A 21,448-nucleotide genomic window follows, 5' to 3' on the forward strand; every position below is an offset into this window, starting at 1 on the left:
AGAATCTATAATGAACTTAATTCAACAAGAAAAAAAACAACCCCATTAGAAAGTGGGCAAAAGACATGAACAGACACTTCTCAAAAGAAGACATACAACAAGCCAACAAACATATGAAAAAATGCTCCACATCACTAATCATCAGAGAAATACAAATCAAAACCACAGTGAGATACCATCTCACACCAGTCAGAAGGGCTACTATTAAAAAGTCAAAAATAACAGATGCTGGCTGGGCTGCAGAGAAAAAGGAATGCTTATACACTGTTGGTGGGAATGTAAATTAGTTCAGCCACTGTTGAAAGCAGCTTGGAGATTTCTCAAAAAACTTACAACAGAACAACCATTCAACCTAGTGGCTCCATTACTGGGTATATATCCAAAAGAAAATAAATCATTCTACCAAAAAGACACATTCATTCATGTTAATTACAGCATTATTCACAATAGAAAAGACATTAAATCAACTTAGGTGCCCATCAGTAGTGGACTGGATAAAGAAATGTGGTACATATACACCATGGAATACCATGCAGCCATAAAAAGGAATGAAATCACATCCTTTGCAGCAACATGGATGCAGCTGGAGGCCATTATCCTAAACAACTTAATACAGGAACAGAAAACCAAATACCGCATGTTCTCACTTAAAAGTGGGAGCTAAACATTGAGTACTCATGGATATAAAGATGGCAACAATAGACACTGGGGACTACTAGAGTGGGGAGGGAGGGCAGCAAGGGTTGCAAAATGAACTATTGGGTACTATGCTCCTATCTGGGTGACAGGATCATTTGTATCCCAAACCTCAGCATTACTCAATATACCCATATAACAAACCTGCACATGTACCCCCTGAATCTAAAATAAAAGCTGAAATTATATATATGTAAATTTTATATGTATACATATATATATACGTTATATATACACACATACACACACACATACACACATACACACATATATGTGAACCAGGATACCATCACAGTTATGGCAAACCAAACTATCAGATATCATCTCTGTTGGCAACACACTGACTGTCTCTAACAGCTCCTGGCCACATTCTCATTCAGATTGTTGTTTCTTATTTGCTGCATACTGGGGAACCAGAAAAATCAAACACGTCCAGAACTATCTGTTTATATGATCAATTAGAATTAATGCAAGTCAAAGTGAATGCTTCGATATGTAGCTGTGTGTGTTATATTTGATCTGGAGAGACTTCCCCCAACCCAGGGATAGGGTCTGCATTTTGAAGGGTTGAATATATCATAAATTAGTTATCCATGGTCTAGTTATCCATGAGCTATTACTACACTTATTACTCCCTGCATATACAGGGCCATATTTCTCTTTAATAAAGTAGTTTTAATCACATATCTTTGAGATCTTGTTTGAAGTTTGTGTTTTCACCTTCTGGCAGAGACATGCTAGAGGACACTGGAAGTGATGTCATCAATATAAAACAAAGCCATGGCTCCTTGGAGGACCATCCAGACATAGAGATACTAGATGAATATCAAGCCAGGAGAAATCTCTAGTCTTAACTGTGCAAAAACAAATCTCACAGAGGAATAAATTTACCTCTGACCCTGTAAGAAGGGTAATGGAAAATAATGATATGTTTCTGGGTTGGAAGTTTGGCATTGGCTGCCTTCATCATAAGGGGATCAGTGTAACATCATGTAAGTGTCCATTATGAATCCAGATAGATATAGATGTGCTTTTGCAGTCAACTGTGGTTGATTATGCTAGCTTAGCACCATTCACTCTTCTTTTGCTAACAGCACTCCAGTCCAGAAATGGGTAAGTGACTGAAGCCTGGCCAATCAGAGTAACCTATCCTAAAGGGCTCACAGTGATTGTTTCAGATATAAATATTCTAGCCAGTGAAAGCTTACTGGGATTTTATTGGTGCTAACAGAAAAGTCTCCCTTTAAACTGGAGATGCAAGCCTAAAGCTGCTTGTGGCCATCTTGCTGATCTGAGCATCAAACAGAACCCCATTTAAGCCCCTTTATCGAGCAATATCAACACTTTTCAATTATATATGCAAGTTCTCTTTTGATTTTTTTTTTTGAGCTAGCTTGAGTTGGGTTTTGGTCACTTGCAACTGAGAGATTTCTAATAATACAGTCTGAACACTTCTCAAAAGAAGACCTTTATGCAGCCAACAACAACAAAAAAGCCCATCGTCACTGCTCAATAGAGAAATGCAAATCAAAACCACAATGAGATACCATCTCACTCCAGTTAGAATGGCGATCATTAAAAAGTCAGGAAACAACAGATGCTGGAGAGGACGTGGAGAAATAGGAACGCTTTTACACTGTTGGTGGGAGTGTAAATTAATTCAACCATTGTGGAAGACAGTGTGGTGATTCCTCAAGGATCTAGAACTAGAAATACCATTTGACCCAGCAATCCCATTACTGGGTACATACCCAAAGGATTATAATTATTCTACTATAAAGACACATGCACACACATGTTTATTGTGGCACTGCTCACAATAGCAAAGACTTGGAACCAACCCAAATGCCCATCAATGACAGACTGGATAAAGAAAATGTGGCACATATACACCATGGAATACAATGCAGCCATAAAAAGGGATGAGTTCATGTCCTTTGCAGGGACATGGATGAAGCTGGAAAACATCATTCTCAGCAAACTAACACAGGAACAGAAAACCAAACACCACATGTTCTCACTCTTAAGTGGGAGTTGAACAATGAGAACACATGGACACAGGGAGGGAAACATCACACACCAGGGCCTGTTGGGGGTTGGGGGGCTAGGGGAAGGATAGCATTAGGAGAAATACCTAATGTATATGACGGGTTAATGGGTGCAGCAAACCACCATGGCACATGTACACCTATGTAACAAACCTGCACGTTCTGCACACGTATCCCAGAACTTAAAGTATAATAAATTTTTTTAAAAGGCATTCTTATAGTACATTTAACATGAAAAAAATACAGTCTGAAAATTTACAGCTCTTATCTCTGTGTGTCCTCATGGTAGCCAGCCTCCAAGATGGCCCCCAAATGAACTTTGCTTACTAGCATTCATATGCCTGAGCAGTCCCCTCCCACACTGACTTATGGCTGGGCTGTGTTACTGTTGAAGACAGCAGAAGTAATAGTGTGTGACTTCCAAATGTAGGTTAAAAAAAATGCACTGCAATTTCTACCTTGACTATTTGAATTGCTCATCCTGGGAGAAGTTAGCCACAGTACTGGAAGAACACACACACACACACACACACACATACACACACACACACAAACCATGTGAAGAAGTTCATGTTGAGGAAATTAAGATCTCCTACTAATAGCCAATATCAGTTAGCCAGCCATATCAGTGAGCCACTTTGGAAGCAGATCCTTCAGCCCCAGTCAACCTTCGCAAACAACCTTGCGGTCGTGACCGTAACCTCATGAGAGATCCTGAACTAGAACCCCCACCTACCAATTAGAGTCCAAATTCTTAACCCACCACTATGAGAGATAATAAGTAATTGTTGTTGTTTTAGGTCACTATATTTCGGAGGGATTTGTTACACAGCATTAGATAACACAGACTTCTGCTACTTCTCATCCCCTACCCCTGATGGGAAAAACAAGACTCTGTTGTAATGTGTACTTCCCAGGCTTTTGTCCCTCCAAGTCTCACTCCGTTTCTGAGAGTTCCCAGAAGGGAGGTGACTGCCACAGTGAAATCCCTCCCACCATGTGCCATCACCTTCTCTGAGGATCACCATCCTCTGTCTGGGCACTGCCATCGCTTCCACAGGGATCGGTACCCAGTGACTGGACTATCCTCTGGCTCCAAAGCCTCCTCCATAGCAGCTCTCAAGTTTCCAAAGCAGAGTTCAGGCCTCATGGACTTTTGTGAGCCTAGGGCTCACCGTGTCCCCTGCAGTAATGGGGCTTCTTCTCTTCCTCTTTCTGTTCTATCACTTTAAACTTTGACTTGCCCATGAAGTCTGGAATGTGAAATTTTGTACATTCCAAATTATATCTTGGCAGTCCGTCTTGATCATGATCTCTTTAATCATTGGAACTAATAGCATTTTCTTTCACACAGAGCTGCCTAACAGAATTTTTTGTGAAGATGGAAATATTCTGCATCTTTCAATATACAGATTCAATACAGTAGCCACTAGGCACATGTGATTACTAAGCATTTGAAATGTGACTCTAGTGTAATATAAGAATTGAATTTTCAATGATATTTAGGTAGCCACATGTGACTAGTGGCGTCTGCATTAAACAGCACAGCTTTAGATGCAGTGGTTGGCAAGCAAAAAAACTTCCTCTTGACCGGAGTTTGCAATAAGATAAATGTGACTTGAGAGCAATGCTTTAACACCAATGTTTTATCCAATTTTAATAAAAGTGGCTCTTTCAGTTATTTCGGTACCTCCTCCCATCTTCTTCGCAGGACTCAGATAGGAGCCCAGGGCTGACTAATCCCACCATCCTCCAGACTTGTCCACACACAACTGAAGCCCAGTGACGGGTGTGACTCTCTTTCAAATGGATACTCTGCTATAGCTACAATCAAACCTAGAATCTCAGGGTGGGAAGGGATGTGGAAGCACATGTAGTCCACACTTCCATAGGCCCCTCACTGTTTATGATTCTGGAATTGTTCACTGGGCAGTCCCAACTCAGCAGAGCCTAAACAAAATGGCTTTACTTTTTCCAATCACTATCTCCCAATTTGATTTGCTCCTAACAAATAAAAAGCAAAAGTCTTTTCCCTTAGCACATTGTAGATAGATTCCTTTACTCTTGTCACTTTCAAACACTAAACTGAGGTTGATTCACTCTAAAACCTCTTTCTCATATCTAATTCAGAATGCTCTCTGGCCTACTTCCCTCATTTAGTTTTAAAATCCTCCAGGTGTTGGAGTGGGAAGGTGTAGGAAAGAGGGGACCACACCATTCCCTGATGTGGAAGATCCAACTTAAAAGGATGTCTTCTGCCACTTCTCAGCAATGCTCTGGTGGCACACCCCACAGCCTATTGTTTCTGGGTCCCTATGCCCAGTGGGCAGGCCTCTTGGGTAGATCTTGACAAGAGAGTTCAAGACTCACACTTTCTCCAGGTGCAAACCACTCCTCAGCTGCCCTCTCTCTTCAGTTCACTTTCTCCTGCTCAGGTAGGCAAAGGGGGAAACCTGCAAGTCCATAGCTGAAGCATATGTCCAGCTGGGGAATGAGGTGCCGCTCTCCCCTTCTTGCAGCCCCTCCCCCATTTCTTTTGCCTTGGGGCAGAAGTGGACAGTGGGGAATAGGAAGTCTCTTCCTACTATAAACCTTGTCCAAGGCTGTTGACCTAGATGACTTCCTTCTGCTCTTCTCCATACAGAAGGAGCAGTGAGGTGGTAGGGATAGGAGCAGGGTTGACTGTGGAAGCCTAATCAGCTGCCTAGGGAAACAGTATCTGACCCTGGTTTCTGACATCTCTTTCGAATGTGAGGCATTTAGCACCTCTTCTTTTCAGCTAGGACCCTAGATACCAGGTCCAAAGAAGCAGAAAACCTCATTCCACCAACCGTACTTATTGTCTTGGGCAGCAAGTGTGGATCTTGGTAAGCTGCTTATGGTCTTGGGTGAGCTTCTGGCAGAAGGGCTATAGGCAGAAGCCGGCTTTGGTGGGGCATGTCTGAAGATCAGAAGCTGGACAGAAACTCCAGCACCAGGAGTAGCTCCCTGGATTCTCAGGCAGTATCACCTCTGTTCTGGGGTCCTCACATTGGGCAATGACTGCCCTGCTGCCTTGCTAGTGAAAGGTGACAGCGTGCTGACAGTCCTCACAGCCCTCGCTTGCTCTCGGTGCCTTCTCTGCCTGGGGTCCCACTTTGGCGGCACTTGAGGAGCCCTTCAGCCCAGGGCTGCACTGTGGGAGCCCCTTTCTGGGCTGGCCAAGGCGGAAGCTGGCTCCCTCAGCTTGCAGGGAGGTGTGGAGAGAGGCGCGAGCAGGAACCCAGGCTACTCGCGGCGCTTGCGGGCCAGCTGGAGTTCTGGGTGGGCGTGGGCTTGGCGGCCCCACACTCGGAGCAGCCAACTGGTCCTACCCGCCCCGGGCGATGAGGGATTTAGCAGCTGGGCCAGCGGCTGCAGAGGGTGTACTGGGTCCCCCAGCAGTGCCAGCACACAGGCTCTGTGCTCAATTTCTCTCCGGGCCTTAGCTGCCTTCCCGTGGGGCAGGGCTCGGGACCTGCAGCCCACCATGCCTGAGCCTCCCATCCCCTCCGTGGGCTCCTATGCGGCCCAAGCCTCCTGGACGAGTGCCGTCCCCTGCTCCACGGAGCCCAGTCCCATCGACCACCCAAGGGCCGAAGAGTGCAGGCGTAGGGCATGGGACTGGCAGGCAGCTCCACCTGCAGCCCCCGTGAGGGATCCACTGGGTGAAGTCAGCTGGGCTCCTGAGTCTGGTGGGGACACGGAGAACCTTTATGTCTAGCTCAGGGATTGTAAATACACCAATCGGCACTCTGTATCTAGCTCAAGGTTTGTAAAAACACCAATCAGCACCCTGTGTCTAGCTCAGGGTTTGTGAATGCACCAATCGACACTCTGTATCTAGCTACTCTGGTGGGGCCTTGGAGAACCTTTGTGTCTAGCTCAGGGATTGTAAACACACCAATCAGCGCCCTGTCAAAACAGACCACTCAGCTCTACCAATCAGCAGGATGTGGGTGGGGCCAGATAAGAGAATAAAAGCAGGCTGCCGGAGCCAGCAGTGGCAACCCGCTTGGGTCGCCTTCCACATGGTGGAAGCTTTGTTCTTTCCGTCTTTGCAATAAATCTTGCTACTGCTCACTCTTTGGGTCCACACTGCTTTTATGAGCTGTAACACTCACTGCAAAGGTCTGCAGCTTGACTCCTGAAGCCAGTGAGACCACGAGCCCACCATGAGGAATGAACAACTCCAGACGCACCGCCTTATGAGATGTAACACGCCCCGCCAAGGTCTGCAGCTTCACTCCTGAGCCAGCGAGATCACGAACCCACCAGAAGGAAGAAACTCCGAACACATCAGAACATCAGAAGGAACAAACTCCAGACACACCACCTTAAGAGCTGTAACACTCACCGCGAGGGTCCGTGGCTTCATTCTTAAAGTCAGTGAGACCAAGAACCCACCAATTCCGGACACACTAGGGCAGGAGGACGGGCTCTCAGCATGCTGGCCACCACGTCTGAGAGTAAAGCTCTTGGCTTCCTTTGTGGACTCACAGGTGGGCAGTGGAGGAAGTTCCAGCCTAAAGTGGCCTGACCCCTTGGGATCACAGACACCAGGGGCAGCTGAGTTTCCCTGGTGAAGCAAACCTTGAAGGTGGGGTCTAGGGGGCAAAGCAAGAGGCTGGGTGCTCTGCTGGGCCGACTGCCATAGAGGACTGGCACAGCTGCTAGTTCACAGTGATTCTTGGGAATGGATTATTCTCCATTGTCACACTCCGTATCTGGCTCTTGCGCATTATTAGGCCAAATGCCAAGCTACTGCCATTCTTAGTGACCTGCACAATCAATCTTTGTGCACAGATGCCTGTGGAGGCTAATGGGAGTGGTAGCTGAGGCCAGGTTCTAGCAACTGCTGCCTCCCCTTGACCTAAACCACTGTCCTGTCCCAGATATGCAAACCCTGTTCCCATCTACCCAAGAGGAAAACAGCTCCTCTGTCTTTCCTTTTTTTTTTTTTTCTCTCTCTCTCTCTCTCTCCTTCCTTTCCTTTTTAGACCCAGGATAGTAGGGACAACTCACTGCATACCTACTATTCTCAGGGAAGCTTGCTGCATTGATTCTAAGGTGGTAGAAGTATCTTGTGCTTCTCTCACTAAAGAACAGAAAAGAAAAAAAAAACACAAATTAAATCTCCAGGACATGGTTCTGATAGAGTACCTGCTCCCCATGTACAGAGGAGACAGAGAAAGAAAAGAGCACCATTGCTCTTAAAGCATTAACCTCAAATCAGCTTTTGGCAGTCTTTTTGTAGCCTGAATATGTCCCCATTCTCAATACCATCTGTTCTCACACACCTGCAACCTTTAAATAGGCCAAACATTCCTATGACAGGTGAAAGATTACCATAAGCAACATAGCCTATGAAGGAAATGTGTTCTTTAAACTCACTGAATTCTGAAACTTATAATTCATAAGGAAAACATCCAAAATGAGTGCATAATAAAAATTATAAAATATGATTGCCTTGTCTCTGTATTAAAAGGAAGATATAGAAGCTGAAAGCTGGGTCAGCCTTTCCTCTATTCCCTCAACTGAATTGCTTTTTCCTTGTGGTTTGGCCAACTTTCAGAAGACTTTTTTTCTAAAAAAAAAAAAAAAAAAAAATCTATTTCTTTCTTTTTCCTTTTCCTATTTATTTATTTATTGACAGGGACTCACTCTGTGCCCAGGCTGGAGTGCAGCGGCATGATTATAGCTCACTGCAGCCTCAAATTCCTGGGCTCAAGCAATCCTCCCACCTCAGCCTCCCAAATAGCTGGGACCACAGATGTGTGCCACAACACCTAGCTTCTACTGGTTCTTAAAGATGAGGTTTTGCTCACTGCACTCAAGGTAACATTTTAATTAGAACTGTGGTGGCAATTTAGGCTATTCGTTTTCTCATAACAGAGCCATGAACAGTATTGTTCCATTGTATTTATGAGAACATTGAGGCACAAAAATTTAGGAAAGTTTCTCCAAGGTTATTATAGATTAATTGACCCAAGATTTTAAGTCATCATGCTGCCTCATATAAGCAGTTCTGCCACTGTTGACTTTCTGATAGGCTATTTTCCTTTAGTTCTTGATGCCAACTCCTTTTAATTTTGAGTTATCTGATGGTAGGTTTAGAATGATAAGCATATTAACTGGAAGTGTCACAATTTTTTTATAGTGGCTTAACAAAATATATGGGTAAAATGTGCCCAGAATTTTGTCTCAATTTCTATATATTGTTTCAATTATCTTATTGGCGAATCTTATTTCTAATGCTTGTTTTAAATGAGTCCTTACTAGCCTCTTCGAGAAAACATAGAAGGGGGTAATAGTTTTAAGTTACCACATAAAATCCTCTTCTCAATGTTTAACTTTTATATGAAGGGATCTTCTTTCATGCTGTATTTTCATGTATATTACTACTTGGTCTGTGTGTTCTTGAATTATTTTCTTAGTTTGTTGTCTTTGTTTCCCTTAGAACCACCAAGATTCCCCTCTTTTTCTACAGGTAGCCAACTGGTTTCTCTCATTGTTTCTTTTTAAACTTATTTTCTTTCTTTCATCCTTTGGTCACGGGCAGCACTAACATCGCACATCCAGAGAGTAAATGTTTGTATTCCCTGAGTGCTTGAATGTCTCAAACATGTAGGCCAACAATGTAGGCGGGAGCTTGTCATTCTTGGTCACAGGAGTAGGAACTTAAGTTGGCCCTCAGTGGCCCTGTGTGCGGCAGCTCTGAGGAGCACTCATATGCCCGTCTGCTTCCCTAGAAACTGGCAGCACTCTTTTCTTCCCTTTCACCGGAAGCCTCTTCGTGTGGCCACTAGGATGTGCTACTTGAGGAATTCAGGGCTCTGCCTCACCTACTTGCTGTCCTTTGACCCAACTTGTGAGAGCTTGCCATCAGCTGACTTCTGTGAGACTCCATTTCATTCTTTTAAATGAAGAAGGTACTTTAAAAATTATCAAATGCACATGTCTTTTAGACTGTGAAAGGTTTAGAATGTAGCACGGAGAGTTAGGGAGTGAAGCCATGTGAACCACCTAGAAAGCACAGAAGCTTCGGTAAATTAAGTGCAAACTAGTGAAGTGGTGGGGTGATAAAAAACCTGACATTTGGAGAAAGAGAGAAAAAATCTAACATTAGGCTTGACAAGGACCTAGAACCCATCAACTCTAGGTTTTGGTTCCCAAAAGCCTATCTCAGCACTGCTGTCTTAAAATGCCCAGTGGAAGGAAGTGGTGGAAAGAAGACTTTGCTAAAAATGTATTTCTGGTCTCTAGTTGTGTTAGTCCATTTTGCATTGCTATAAAGGAATACCTGAGACTGGATAATTTATTAAGAAAAGAAGCTTATTGGGCTCACAGCTCTGCAGGCTGTATAAGAAACATACTGCCAGCATTTGCTTCTGGTGAGGGTCTCAGGAAGCTTATATTCATAGCAGAAGGCAAAAGGGGAGCCAGTGTATCACATGCGAGAGAGGAAAGCAAGGGAGAGTTGGGAGAGGTGCTGGGCTCTTTTAACAACCAGCTCTCACGTGAACTAATAGATCATAGATCAAGAACTCACTCATTACTGTTGGCATGACACCAAGCCATTCATGTGGAATCTGCCCCCATGATCCAAACACCTCCCACTAGGCCCCACCTTCAGCACTGGGGATCACATCGCAACACGAGATTTGGAGGAGACAAATATCTAAACCACATCACCAGATCTATGGACCACTGGAAATTTAGCCGTCTCTCCAATCCCCATTTTACAGATGAAGCCCAGAACAGGAACATGACTTTTCCAGTATCTATGGCCATTTAATGGCAGAACTAGGATGCAAAATCTCCCAACTTATTGCTCCATCCCTTTTTCTAATGCAACACAGAAATAATGTACTAGAACTGTGCTTAAGGGGAAAAAGGTATTTTACCAACACAATAATAAGAGCTAAAGTACTGAGCAAATGTTCAATGTCAAGGTAAAAGGAGTAGCAAGGGTAGGGATATACAAGGCCAATCACCAGGAATATTGTAGAGGTTTGACTGCATGTTCCCCACTGCCAAGTCTGAGTTTACATGCACACTCAAAAACACCAAGGCCAGGCATTTTACACAGAGAAAAGTAAAATGACCTAGATATGGGGAAAAAAATTGCCTGGCGTGTGTTTATAACCCCTGCTTCCTCCTCTTTCCCTTCCAAGCTTTGGACTGGTCCTGAGGTGTAGAGTTTGATGAATTCACTATGAAGATTTAGAGGCCCAGAGCCAAGGACATCATTACAACTCCTGTGTTTCCAACACAGAGCACAAAAGTGAGGGTAAGAATGTGTGATGCAGGTGTTTTTTTGTGTTAGGAAACAAAAATAAAACAAAACAAAAACTCCAGGGAGGCGCTGAAGGAAAGAACATTTTAGGTCAAAAATTAGGAAAAACTTGATAAAACTCAGTCATTTCTCTGATGATCTAGGGAACTTATTTCCTTGTCACATTCAGATCTCAATTTGTTTTGTTTTGTTTTGTTTTGTTTCATAGCAATGCAGTAAGACAGAAACTATACTCTGCAGAACAAGTTCATGTCGATCTTTTGGACTGTCTGTCTTGCTTCTGTGCTTTAAGAAATTATCTCAGTAAATATAGCAGGCAAGCAGCATGACTGGCCTTTTCCCTAATTTGATTCAGGCCTCAGCATCACTGCTAGTAAGGAATAGGATCCTTTTCTTTAACCCTTCAGAAGGCACCAGGGCAAATTCCACAGTGCATTCATGAGTCAAGGGACAGTATCTCCATGTGAGAGATATCTGCCTGGCTAGAATTTCTAGATGGCTTTCCCACTATAGGAATCCAAGCAAACCACTGTCATTCTTCCCTCTCTAGCAAGAGAAAAGAGAATCTTAGCCATTAGAGCATTCGTTCTGACTCAAGAACATGGGTTTTCTTTCCTGGAAACAAGGACTGGCTCAGTGAGACCTCGAAAGTTGGTGCTTTGTGGTGTTGCCAAAATGCCTGTTTCTGGCAAGCAATGGGGGGAGGTGCTGCTTGAGGGAATCTTGTTGCCCCTCCGAGTGAAACAACACATTCATTATTTAATAGTTACTCAGCATCAGAGAAATTTTAGCCCAAGAAAAGGCTGAACTTTGAAGACTTCACTAATAAGAGTATTTTAAGAATTATAAACAGAAATCAGACTACATTAAATAGTGCATTTCTAAGCTGAGTACAGGATAAATTACCTAACAGGCTGAAGACGGAAATAAAGAACTTAGTTGTGGATTCACAGACTTGTGAACGTGTCTGTAACTGGTAGCACTGGGTGAGCCCATTTGCTGTGCCCTCCAGCCTAAGGCCTCACAAGCACCTCAGCACCCGGATACTCCTAGGACTCCTCTGTTACCAGCCCCATATGCTGGCAATCACTGAGGCAATAGTGACATTGACCCAAATAAAGGAGTCAGAACCATGATATGGCACATAATTCAGTCTCTTCCAGGCCTCAACAATAACCATTTTGTATCCATAACTTCTCCTAAGAGATTTTGTTTCCCAGGTAATCACCTACTATAGCAGTTCTCTAAGATCCCTGGGGAGGCCAAGCCTACTTCGGGTGGTCCATTAGATCAATCTATTTCCATAATCACACCAAGATGCCATTTACCTTTTTCACTGTATTGACACCTGCACTGATGATGTCAAAGCAATGATGATGAAAACTGCTGATGCCTTAGCATAATTCAAGGCAGTAGCACCAAACTATATTAATAGTTACTGTATTCTTTACTGCTACCCATTTCCTAGTACTCAAAAAAAGACCTGCCAGTTTCATTTAAGAGTGTCCTCAATGAAGCTGTGAAAACTACTCATTTTATGAGATCTCAACCCTGAAGTATACATGTTTCTAATACTCTGTGTTATGAAATGGGAACATGCATAAAGCACATACATCTGTTGCATATGAAAGTACAATACTTGCCTCAAGGAAAAGCACTTGTGCAGTTGTTTGTGTTACAAGCTAAACTAGCCGTTTTTGTCATGGAGCATCACTTTTACTTGAAAGAATAGCTGTGAGACAAACTACAATTACTCATACTTGGGTAATTTGCCAGGCATTTATTGATTGAATAAATATTATACTATATTCAGTGTATCAATGAATGCTTTTGGTTGCAAGGAACATAAATGACTTTAACAGTAAGAAAATTACATCTCATAACTAGAAGTCAAGAGACAAAAGAGCTCAACAATGTCGTAAGATCCAGGTGCTTTCCGTCCCTCTGCTCTGATCCCTCAGTGTTGGATTTCCTTGTGTTGCAGGTAGCAAGACAGAAGCAGAATGTCCAAGGCATCATGTTTAGGCAGGACAATGTCCTGAGACATTTTTTTCCCCTCCTGTGGCTTTCTCTTAGGAAAGAGGACACTTTTTCTAGATTGCCCCTGCAGACTCACATTTTTTGAGCTGAATTTGGTCACATGTCTATCCCTAAACTAATCCCTGGCCAGGGGAATGGGATATGTCTTTGGACTACTCAGGCCCAATATGGGGTCTAAAGGTGGGGTCAAGCTTCCCTGAGGCAAAGGCCTGGTGGGTGAAGGGCTGATCACCCTTCCAAACAAAATTTGGGCTTTGTTAACTAGGAAGAAAAATGGGAGACTAGAAGAAACCTGTAGGCAATCACACAGGGACCACTCCATTCAGCAAATGAAGGTCTAGAACAGTGGTTATGAAATGCGGGTCATCAGCCGGGCTACAAAGGAATCACCTGGGAGCTTGTTAAAAATATAGCTGAAAGTGTAATGTGCATGTGAATTGCCTGGGGATCTTGTTAAAATACATATTCTGCATTTGCAACAAGCTCCCAGATAATATAGCCACTGCTGGCTTATGGACCACACTTTGAGTAGGAATGATACAGACCTTCAAATTACTGACTCAGAATCTCCCAAGTGATCCTGGTTTGAGAACTGGGTTCAATGTGGTGAACATCAACAATGTACAAGATTGGCATTCATTCATCCATTCACTCAATAAGTATTCATAGAAACCAAGCCCTGTGCTTACTGCTGAAACTACAAAGGGTCCACATGCTATTAGGGAGGAGGAGTGGGCTGACCTATATACAGTTATCTTTAATGTAAAGTGAGAAGGGCTCCAGTAGAGATATGCACAAAGCATTCTTCCATCTGATCAACGAGCAAGGAGTGACTTAGTAGTGAAGGTGGGATTGACGGGAAAGGTTTCACGGAAGAGGAGAGGACATTGGAGCTGAGCTTTCCTTAGGTGCCCAGAGTCAGACAATGTGTGTGCAAGAAAGCCTGGAAATATGAATGAGCCAAGTACATTCAGAGAACAGTGAGAATGTCTCTGTGGCTTATGTACAGGCTGAGATAGGGTGGGGGAAGGAAAAATTAGGCTGAGGCTAGATTATGAGAGGCTTTGAATGCTGTATTAAATCACACTATAGCAGCTGTTCTCAACCTTGACTGCACTTGGGGAGCTTTTAAAAATCCTGATGCCAGCCAGGGGCTGTGGCTTATGCCTGTAATCCCAGCACTTTGGGAGACTGAGGCAGGTGGATCACCTGAGCTCAGGAGTTCAAGACCAGCCTGGGCAACACGGTGAAAGACCGTCTCTACAAAAAACACAAAAATTAGCCTGGTGTGGTGGTGCGTGCCTGTAATCCTAGCTACTTAGGGGGCTGAGGCAGGAGAATCTCTTGAACCTGGGAGATCGAGGCTGCAGTGAGCCAAGACTGCACACTGCACTCTAGCCTGGGTGACACAGTGAGACTCTGTCAAAAAAAAAAAAAAAAAAAAGTCCTGATGCCCAGGCCACACCCTAGAGCTTAAAATTAAATTCTACTTTCTTTAGGGGCAGAGGAGGGAGGAAAGCAGGCATCAGTACCTTTTAGAGGAGGTTATCCAGTGTGTTGCCAAAGCTGAGAACCACAGCTCTACAAGAGCTGGTGCTTACCCAACCTGTTTGCATAGAGCATGTTCTTCAATAAGGATAGAGCCCTTCCTTCCTAAATGTACTTTTCACTTCCATTTGATATTCAAAATCAGAATTATTAAAAAGCGTTTTGGCCTGAGAGGTCATGTGATGGGCACTGAAATGGAACTCCCCTGCGCAAGGGCCTGTGGGATGCAGGCAGATGAAGCCTGCCCTTTGTTCCCCTGCCTGCATTGGTGAAAGCTGATCCCCGTGAAGCCGCTGTCACTGGGCAGAGGGCACGTTTTTCTCTCACTAGCCTAGACCACAGGGATTTTTGACTAGAAATATCTGCAAAGTGTTTGCTGAATGAGAACACATTTCATCACCCCACCCTCTTTTCCTAACTGAATGCCTGTTCAAGAATTTGGGTATTTTTTATTTGATAAGATGAAAAGATGAACTCTCCACATTGTGAAGGCTAACAGAGTAATCTTTTTGTACGTGCTTCACAATATGAATTCGAAATGCTCGCTCTTGTTTTGATCTCTGTACTCAGGTGCCGAAATGTTATAGTTAGGAAAAGTTGTCGCTTCTCTCATTTATCAGCATTAAAGTTCCTGAAATAATCTTTAAAGTGTCCAAATGTTGCCATTAAATGTTTGTCACTATTGTCTCCTCAAGTTCCTGAATTTCTGGGGTGTTGTGAATTTTTAAAATACATTTTAAGCACTTCAATACATAAAACAAACATAACTTAAAAAACAAAAAACAGTACTCTAAACTTGTTTACCATCTAACTCAGGCCCCCAGTTTTCAGTCAATAAATTATTCAACCCCCGCCCGCAACTTTAGTGGAATGGAACACGCTCTTCTGCTGTGTGACAATGGAGAAAGGAGGTTGACGGTGTGCAACTGCCATAGCCCCCCAGCCTCCTGGGAATGCTCGCCTGACTTTGGGCAGACATTGATGTGGCCCTAATGACTATTTTGACTGTGTTCTGTTTTACAGCTCTACCCAACACACAAGAGGTGAAGTACTGCTTTGTTTTCAGAATTAAACTGTCTCCCAGGAGGCCTTCTAGGGTCCCCTTTGCTTTTCCTTGGAAAGGCTCCAGATAAGAGGCAGGCTATTGTTCCTCCACAGCAATTCACAGGCTTACTTTTCAAATAATTTATCCAATCTCTTCCCTCCATGATAGCCTAGGCTTTCCCTACAATCACATGATTTGACCTGTAAAGAAAAATAAAACAAACACTTATCTGGAGTTCTGACTCAAAGAACTGGATTCTATGGAAATTACAGGCTTTTGCTCTGGCTGTACAGATGTGAGTAGGAATCCATGCCGTGGCTAATGCAGGAAGGGAACTAGCCTCCATGTGCACAGGCCTGCCAGTGTGTGGGTGGCCCAGGATGAAGCCAGCCCCTCCTGGGCAAGCCTCAGCTGGGTTTGAGTCTCCGAGCAGGAGGCCTGGGACTCACACCTGTCCACTTAAAATGTGACAGCCCCCACTACTAAGCTTGCATTCACACAGCCCCAGAAGATGGACTGTCCCCCGCATCCTCACTTGTGTGGTGGCCGCTTATTCCTGTGGCCACTTTAACAGAGCTTGGCCCACCCAAGACCCTGCTTGGATACAAACAAGCTGGCCTTTGATGACAGGAAGGGAGTGGAGATTCCCTCAACGTCGGAGTTTTAATCTTGGTTCTGGGAGACATTACCTCCCTCTTTGTGGATCGCTGATTGCTTTCAAAACACCAGGAATCATTTTACCTTACAGGGCTAGTGTGTGCTATGATTAATTTAGCTAAGGCTCTTAGAAAACAGTAAATGGTGAGCAGCCCTATTAGTTCCCTTTTTAGAAAGCACTTTAACACCCCTGGGCAGCTAGTTTGATGAGAAGCGCTACTCACCGTGACTCTCATGCGCATTCCTTTTTCTTGACTGATTCTCGAAAGGCTTTTCAGTACCTCTGATAAAAATGCACTGCTTCCAAATGAGTCTAAAAATTAAGCAGGAATACAAATTTTATCTTTAAAAAAATAAATCCTAATTTCTAATGAAGGAAAAAGAAGAAATAATTTCATGCTAATTAGGAGGGAGACACATAGCCTGCATTTTGGAGATAAATAGGACAAGCTTTTGAGTTTAAAGTTTAACTGGAAAATGTCTGCCTCAAAGGAAAACTCAATTTGAAGAACTTGCTCACAGCTTAGAGATCTCACTCAAGCCATTCTTACCCTTTCCCCTTCTCTTTCCTTTCCTCTCCCACCCCCTCTTTCAATGCCGAACTCCACAGGCCACAGGAGTGAGTCTTCACAAGGCGCATTAGTACATCTTGGGTGGTGCCGAAAAGCAGGGATTACAAATGCTGGAGACAGTTTGGCAGCGGATGTGCCTCAACCCAGCTCTGCGGATTCCACATTCTTCCCTTGGAGGGGAGCCGTCGCCGCGGTTGCCTGAAAGCCCATACTGCCAGCAGCCAGGGGTTCAGCAAATGCCTGGGGAGCTGAAGGGTTTTCTAGAAACCTGTCCAATCTCTGCCTCTTTCTCCGGGGTTGCACAAGGATGTGCCAAACTCAACCCGTTTGATAGTTTTAAACTTGCCGCTTACATGTGTTTTTAATTTTTATGTAATAAAGGAATGAATGCTTCATAATTAAAGACCAGTTGGTGATTAAAATCAGTTTCGTTGATGACTAACAAACACAAATAAAACCTGATATAAATCTTTATGAGATCTGTGAGGCCCACAGCAGCGACAATTCCTCTTCTCCTGACCATGTTTTCTCTGAAGCAGCATGTCTCTCCACTCTCCCTCAGCTTTGTTTTGGCCTGGTAATTCTCTCTGACTTCTACAATTGCCTATCCTTTAACCTCCTGTTTTTGATTACCAACTCGTGTTTATTTTAAATGTAGTTACTCGCCAATTAAATAGAAATTAGCTACATTTAGAGACAGGGTTCCTGATTACTGCTTTTCCTTTGGCAACTGTTAATTCTTCTTTAGGCAATCCTGAAAGCAGAAATCCCAAGGTCCAGATCACTTTGCCGGGGCACCTTAGGGTAGCTACCTGTTAAATCCAGAGTTGAAGGAAGCAGGGATGAGATGCTCGCTTCACCCATTGGGACCTGGAGCAAGCTGGGCTGTACTGGAGACGTTTCCTGTTGTAATTCAGTTAACCCTTTTTTTTTTTTTGACGGAGTCTTGCTCTGTTACCCAGGCTGGAGTGTGGTGGTGTGATCTTGGCTCACTGCAATCTCCGCCTCCCGGGTTCAAGCCATTCTCCCACCTCAGCCTCCCGAGTAGTTGGGATTACAGGTGCCTGCCACCACGCCTGGCTAATTTTTGTATTTATAGTAGAGACAGTGTTTCACCATGTTGGCCAGGCTGGTCTCGAACTCCTGACCTCAAGTGATCCACCCGCCTTGGCCTCCCAAAGTGCTAGGATTACAGGCGTGAGCCACTGTGCCCGGCCAACCCATTTTTGATTCAAGACAGACTCTCCTACCAGTAAGTCAGGCTTATTTCGCAGAAGGAGGAGGAAGAGGAGGAGGTGGGGGGTGGGGGAGGAGTGGAATGGAGGTGGGGAGAGGAGGAGGAGGAAGAGGAAGAAGAAGAAGAAGGAGGAGGAGGAGGGAGAGAAGGGGAAGAAGCCATCTTCAACTTTTCTTTGTTTTTTAGGGCAGCTGAAATCCATCTTCCTTTTCACCCAAACACTGATACAGCTGCCTGTTTGGGTGAAGGAGAGGCTCCCTTTCTGGGTTGGGTAGAGCACATAGGCTATAGCAGTCAGCCTCAGGGAACAGTCAACATGTAGGCTTCCTACTTTTAAATCAAAGCCATTGTGCTAATCACCCAGATAATCTGATATGGATATCATTTATTCTAAAATGAGAACAAGAAACACATCTATGACAGAATTCATTAGTGCAATCCTTTTTTCAGTCCCAATATGTGCTTCTGCAGATTGCATAATGTCTATATAAATTCTACAGGTTGTATTTCAATTTATATTGCTTCTTCATGAGGAAATGTCTTCTCCCGTTGCTATGGTTTGAATATTTGACCCCTCCAAACCTCATGTTGAAATTTGAGCCCCAGCGTTGGAGGTGAGGCCTGGTGGGAGGTGTTTGGGTCATGGGGGCGGGTCCCTCATGGGGGCTCTCTTGCCATGGGATCTCTGCACACAGCAGTTCCCCTTTGCCTTCCACCATGAGTAGAAGCAACCTGAAGTCCTCAACAGAAGCAGATGCTGGCACCATGATTCTTGCACAGCCTGCAGAACCATGAGCCAAATAAACCTTTTTTCTTTATAAATTACCCAACCTCAGGTATCCCTTTATAGCAACTCAAAGATGCCTACAAGGGTCCATTAACTTTGTTTATAATAGCAAAAAGTGGAAAATTGCCTAAAGGCACAATAGTAAGTGATTGGGATTGGTTAAATAAAATAAATTACATATTCATTTAATGAAATACAGTTTAGCCATTAAAAATGGAAAGAAAGGACTTACCACTCTGTAGAGAGATAGAAGAGACATCATTCTTACACTTACAATGAAAGTAACTGAGTTAACTTCAAATTCAGAACTTTCTTTGAACTTATCAGAGAGCTAAAGTGTCAGAACAAACAACAGGCTCAAAATCTGAAGGCACTGGGGTCAGCCTGATGCCTGAGGACACAAAATAGACCTGGTGTTGGAGCATCTTAAAAGTTTTGTCCACAATTTCCAGCCTGGAGACTGGGACCATGGGGGCTTGCAGGGCACCAGGTTTCACTGGGGCAGATCTGGTGCTGTTTTCCAAAGTTTCTTAGGGAAGCTGAAGGGTTTTCTGGAAACCCTTACTTAGCTGACCCTTACTCAGGTCAGCTTATTTCTTCCCCATCCCTTTCAGAGAAGTTATATGATTAATTTGTAGCATAGTAAAATGCATTTATCACAATCTGCATTCCATCTTTTCTCTTACATCCTGGTTGAGGTTTTGTTGTTGTTGTTGTTTTAATTTTACTTTAAGTTCTGGGATACATGTGCAGAAACTGCAGGTTTCTTACATAGGTATACACGTACCATGGTGGTTTGCTGCACCTATCAATCCGTCATCTAGGTTTTAAGCCCTCCCTCCCCTTGCCCAACAAGGGAGGGAGACAGGCCCCCAACAGGCCCCGGTGTGTGATGTTCCCCTCCCTGTGTCAATGTGTTCTCATTGTTCAACTCCCACTTATGAGTAAGAACATGCAGTGTTTGGTTTTCTGTTCCTGTGTTAGTTTTCTGAGAATGATGTCTTCCAGCTTCATCCATGTCCCTGCAAACGACATGATCTCATTCTTTTTTATGGCTGCATAGTATTCCATGGTGTATATGTGCCACATTTTCTTTATCCTGGTTGAGTTTTTAAAAAAATTTACATGTAATAAAATTCACTTCTTGTGGTACAGTTCTATCAGTGTTGGCAAATGCACAGAATTGTACTATGGACCACTATAATTCTATACATAATAATTCCATGACCCCAAAGTTTCCTTGTGCTACTCCTTCATAGATAACCCACCCCCCAACCCCTGATCCGCTACCTACTCATCTATTTTCCTCCCTATAGTTTTGCTTTTTCCGGAGTGCCATATGAATGGAATCAAACAATTCTGGGTCCAGCCTCTCCACAATTTGTGGTACATCTAGGTTGTTTCCAATTTTTAAATCAGCTACAAATATTTACCTATAGGTTTTTGTATTGTAGGAGACCAGAATATGCCACCTCAAAATATGCTTCTTTGGCATATGGATTATTTTGTGCTAATCATTTTGAGAAACTGTAGACGCAGAAGATCTGAAAACAGAGCAGAAGTTACCCTTTTATAAAGGACATTTATGTCTATAAAGGAAATCTCTATTTATAAGGGTGTCTCCCTATGTACTATGAAGAGAAGGATGACATTACATCACTAGAGACTCTTATCAATGGACAAGGCACCAGACTTAAATCTGTGTAAGAAATCTTACCCTTGTTATCCTGCTTTCCTGGGCATCTCCTTACGTTTGTCCTTCCTCACATCCTTCCCTCTTTGTTTCAGTAGACAATTGTATTTAAGCCTGAATTCAAAGCCACACCTTTGGGATTTACTTATTTCTCTGGGTATCTCCCATGTATACATAAGGTATACATGCTGTTAAATTAGTTTGTTTTCCTCTTGTTAATCTACCTTTTGTTATAGGAGTCTGTTCTAACTAAGAATCTGAAGGGTAGAGAGAATCCTCTCCTATAGTTTGCACATCTTTTCTTTTGTTTCGGATATATAGCTAGGCATAAGATTGCTGGGTCATATGGTAGGTATATGTTTAACTTTATAAGAACTGCCAAACTGTTTCCCAAAGTGGCTGTGCCATTTTGCATTCCTACCAGCAATGTATATGAATTCCAACTGCTCAAAATTCTCACCAGCACTTCGTATTGCCAGGTTTTAAAATTATAGCTATTCAAATAGGCACGTTGTGGGTTTTTTGGTGTGGTTTTAATTTGTATTTCCCTAATGATTACTAAAGAGCATTTTTTATTATGCTTATTTTACATCTAAATATGTTCTTTTTTTGGGGGGGGGAGGAGGGGATGGAATCTTGCTCTGTTGCCCAGGCTGGAGTGCAGTGGCGTGATCTCAGCTCACTGCAACCTCCACCTCCCAGGTTCAAGCAATTCTCCTGCCTCAGCCTCCCAAGTAGCTGGGACTACAGGCACGTGCCACCATGCCTGGCTAATTTTCCATATTTTTAGTAGAGATGGGGTTTCACC

At 43.5% G+C, this 21,448-nt stretch overlaps 1 long non-coding RNA gene across 1 annotated transcript; it reads right to left on the reverse strand.

Annotated features, from left to right (window-relative positions):
• Positions 1-12,818: 12,818 nt before the first annotated feature.
• On the reverse strand, positions 12,819-17,234 carry LOC129058696 (uncharacterized). Its single transcript, XR_008523991.2, has 3 exons — positions 16,903-17,234; positions 16,576-16,664; positions 12,819-15,894 (listed from the first exon to the last, which is right to left on the reverse strand). It is a non-coding gene; the product is annotated as an uncharacterized LOC129058696 (long non-coding RNA).
• Positions 17,235-21,448: the final 4,214 nt, after the last annotated feature.

Source organism: Pongo abelii, chromosome 2, assembly GCF_028885655.2.
Source record: "Pongo abelii isolate AG06213 chromosome 2, NHGRI_mPonAbe1-v2.0_pri, whole genome shotgun sequence".
Taxonomy (NCBI): Eukaryota; Metazoa; Chordata; class Mammalia; order Primates; family Hominidae; genus Pongo; species Pongo abelii.